Here is a 4,341-nt window from a genome sequence, read left to right as displayed (position 1 = left end):
GACGGGGTTTTACCATGTTGACCAGGATGGTCTCAATCTCTTGACCTCGTGATCCACCCGCCTCGGCCTCCCAAAGTGCTGGGATTACAGGTGTGAGCCACCGCACCCGGCCGAGATCTTAATCTCTATTTAAAAAAAAAAAAAAAAAGAGGGGCGTGCACAGTGGCTCACGCCTGTAATCCCAGCACTTTGGGAGGCTGAGACAGGTGGATCACGAGTTCAGGAGTTCAAGACCAGCCTGGCCAAGATGGTGAAACTCTGTCTCTACTAAAAATACAAAAATTAGCCAGGCGTGGTGGCACATGCCTGTAATCCCAGCTACTCAGGAGGCTGAGTCAGAGAATTGCTTGAACCCAGGAGGCAAAGGTTGCAGTGAGCAGAGATTGCACCACTGCACTTCAACCTGGGTAACAGAGCAAGACTCCATCTCAAAAAAAAAAAAAGAAAAGAAAAGAAAAAGAAAGTGTCCCAAGAGGAGTATAGCTGACACTTGAAGCATCTGGCAAGGAGAAAAGCACCTCGGATGCAGAAGCCCCTGGAAAGCCTGGGGGAGGAGCATCCATCTAGCTGCCCCTTCAAAGAACTCTGAGGTCTGAGGGGAGGCTGGACTGGACAGCTGGGAGCAGTCAGGGACCCACATTTCTTTTTCTTTATTTTCTTTTTTAAGACAGAGTCTTAAAAAAAGGTTGGTGTGCAGTAGTGTGATCTTGACTCACTACAACCTCTGCCTCCTGGGTTCAAGTGATTCTCCTGCCTCAGCTTCCTGAGTAGCTGGGATTACAGGCATATGCCACCACATTCAGATAATTTTTGTATTTTTAGTAGAGATGGGGTTCCCCATGATGACCAGGCTAGTCTCGAACTTCTCACCTCAGGTGATCCACCCACCTCGGCCTCCCAAAGCGCTGGGATTACAGGCATGAGCCACTGCACCCAACCTCCCTTTTTTTTGAGATGGAGTCTTGTTCCGTTGCCCAGGCTGGAGTGCCACAGAGTGATCTTAGCTCACTGAAATCATTGCCTCCTGGGTTCAAATGATTCTCTTGTCTCAGTCTCCCAAGTAGCTGGAATTACTTATTGGCACAAGCCACCACACCAGCCTTTTTTTTTTGAGACAAGGTCTCACTCTGTTGCCCAGGCTGGAGTGCAGTGATGTAGTGGTGCAATCTCAAGTCACTGCAGCCTCGACCTCCCGCCTCAAGCAATCCTCCCACCTCATCCTCCTGAGTAGCTGGGACTACAGGTGCATATCTGGCTAACTTTTGTATTTTTTTGTAGAGACAGGGTTTCAGCACGTTGCCCAGGCTGTTCTCAAACTCCTAGGCTCAAGTGATCCTCCCACCTTGGCCTCCCAAAGCGCTGGGATTACAGCCAGCACCCCAGCGCATTCATTTTGTGGTGTGCAATAGGCAGACACTAACATCTGGCAACAGTGGTGAGAGGGTGTTGGAATGGAGCCTGGGGAAGGGAGATGAGTTCCTGAGCCAGGGACAGGCCTGACACAGGGTCCTGGCAGAACCCCCAAGAGGGGGAGGACTCCAGAGATGGTGTGGAGGAGATAGAATCAGCAGGAATTGTAGCTGGCTGGACATGGGGCACAGTCGGAGGAGGTGTCAGAGTGACTCAGATGTGCATCCCTGGGGCTGGAAGAATGGCACAGCCATGATTAGAAATGGGAGAACAGGAGGAGAGAGTTGTGGGAGAGGCGTTGGCAGCAGAGCTATTTATGGTCATCTCCAAACTTATTTCCCTGCCAGCTGTCTGTGCCCCCTCCCCCACCCCATCTGCCCACCTGCCTCCAGCACTGTCCTCCTAAAGCCCAGCCCTGAGCAGCTCAGATACCCACAGGAGCTTCCCATGCCACCCACAATCAACTCACAGTCCATGGCCTTCGCTCCCTCTCCTCTCCTCTCTTCTGCTCTTTCCCTCTCCCCAGGATCCCTAAACGCAGTGTTCTCCTGAATTGTCACTACCTCTGTGCCCTTGTGCTGTCCCCTCCCTCCACCAAACAGGTTCTTTGCTGCCCACAGCCAGACCCAACTCACACTTAGTGACTGCTGTGGACTGAATGTTTTTTCGTTTTGTTTTCTCTCTTTTTTTTTGGAGATGGTGTCTCACTGTCACTCAGGCTGGAGTACAGTGGTGTGATCTCAGCTCACTCCAACCTCTGTCTCCCAGGTTCAAGCGATTCTCCTGCCTCAGCCTCCCGAGTAGCTGAGATTATAGATGTGTACCACCATGCCCAGCTAGTTTTTGTATTTGTAATAGAGACAAGGTTTCACCATGTTGGCCAGGTTGGTCTTGAACTCCTGACCTCAAGCAATCCGCCCTCCTTAGCCTCCAAAGTGCTGGTCTGGACTGAATGTTTGTGTCCCCCAAAATTCATATGCTGAAGCCCTAAGCTACAGTGTGGTGTTTGGCAGGAGGGTCTCTGGGAGGTAATTAGGTCATGCCCTCATGAATGGGATTAGTGCCCTCATCAAAAGATAGGTGAGAGAAGAGCTCTCTCTGCTATGTGAGGTCATCACCAGAAAGAGGGCCGTCACCAGGAACCAAATCAACCAGCACCTTGATCTTGGACTTTTCAGACTCCAGAACCAACAGGTAAAAAAATTTTGTGGTTTATTTTATTTTAGGAGACGGAGTCTTACTCTGTCGCCTAGGCCAGAGTGCTGTGGAGCAATCTCAGCTCACTGCAACCTCCACCTACTGGGTTCAAGTGATTCTCCTGTCTCAGCCTCCCAAGTAGCTGTGACTACAGGCGCCCACCACCATGCTTGGTTTATTTTTGTATATTTAGTAGAGATGGGGTTTCACCATATTGGTCAGGCTGATCTTGAACTCCTGACCTCAGGTGATCCACCCATCTCAGCCTCCCAAAGTGCTGGGATTATAGGCATGAGCCACCACGCCCGGCCCATTCTGTTGTTTAAACCACCCATCCTGAACTAAGATGACCCAGTCCCAGCCTACCTTCACAAGCCTGCACTGAGGGTAGGGGGCTGGGGGACATAGCATTCATTCACCTGAGTCATCATGCAGGATATCCAGCCCCCCCAGATTCCTTCAACAAAGAGCACAAAAGCTATTCTGGGCCGGGCATGGTGGCTCACGCCTATAATCCCAGCACTTTGGGAGGCCGAGGCGGGTGGATCACAAGGTCAAGAGATCGAGACCATCCTGGTCAACAAGGTGAAACCCCGTCTCTACTAAAAATACAAAAAACATTAGCTGGGCATGGTGGCGCGTGCCTGTAGTCCCAGGTACTTGGGAGGCTGAGGCAGGAGAATTGCTTGAACCCAGGAGGTGGAGGTTGCAGTGAGCCGAGATCGCGCCATTGCACTCCAGCCTGGGTAACGAGCGAAACTCTGTCTAAAAAAAAAAGCTATTCTGATTTTAGCTTTGGAAAATGGACATCAGTGGGGTTCAGAAGCAAATTTGCAAGATTTTGAAATGCTATTTAACTTCTTGGAATTTTCTCTCATCACTTAAGTTAATCCTAAAATTCTTATTATTGATAAAACTAGACAGCCAAGAGCCATTCGCAGTGGCACGCACCTGTAATCCAGCGCCTTGGGAGGCTGAGGCAGAAGGATGGCTTGACCGCAGGAGTTTGAGGCCAGCCTGAGCAACATAGCTTTATCCAATAAAAACCAGAGAGCCAGAGGCGGGGCCAGGGGAAATGATTAAAAGCCATTAAAAAGAATGAGGTGCAACATTATCATGTTGGCAGCAGATTCCTAGAGTATACAGATTCCATCCAATTTGCAGAAATAATTTGTATAATTCAAGGTCTCATTGCCTGGGCAAGTCAGCTAACCTCTCTGTGCCTGTTTCCTCATCTCAGTCCACTGGGAAACGTGGGGAAATGAATGTGTCAACAGATATTTCAAAACTGTGGATTGGCCAGGTGAGGTGACTCATGCCTGTAATCCCAGCACTCTGGAGACCAAGAAGGGAGGATTGTTTGCAGCCAGGAGGTTGACGCTGAAGCCATATTTGTATCACTGCACTCCAGCCTAGGTGATAAAGTGAGGCCCTGTCTCAATAAAGAAGAAAAATAGAAAGAATGATAGAGAGAGTGAAGGAAAGAAGGAAGGAAGGAAGGACTCTCATTTTTTTCTTTATACATTTTTGTGGGATTTGAATATCATGTAACAAGCATCTGTTACTTTTTATGTGTGTGCACATATACCAGCTACTTTATGTTCAATAAAGGAATGAGGAAGGGGAAATGAAAGAATAGAGAAAACTATACAGTAGTTGTCAGGATGTGGTGGAACCAAATTGCAGTTTTCTAATTGAGAATGTAATCTTGGTCTTTTTTTTTTTTTTTTTTTT

The sequence above is a fragment of the Cebus imitator genome, unplaced genomic scaffold (genome assembly GCF_001604975.1).
Source record: "Cebus imitator isolate Cc_AM_T3 unplaced genomic scaffold, Cebus_imitator-1.0 Scaffold19, whole genome shotgun sequence".
Classification (NCBI taxonomy): domain Eukaryota; kingdom Metazoa; phylum Chordata; class Mammalia; order Primates; family Cebidae; genus Cebus; species Cebus imitator.
Note: the sequence above shows the minus strand (reverse complement) of the source record.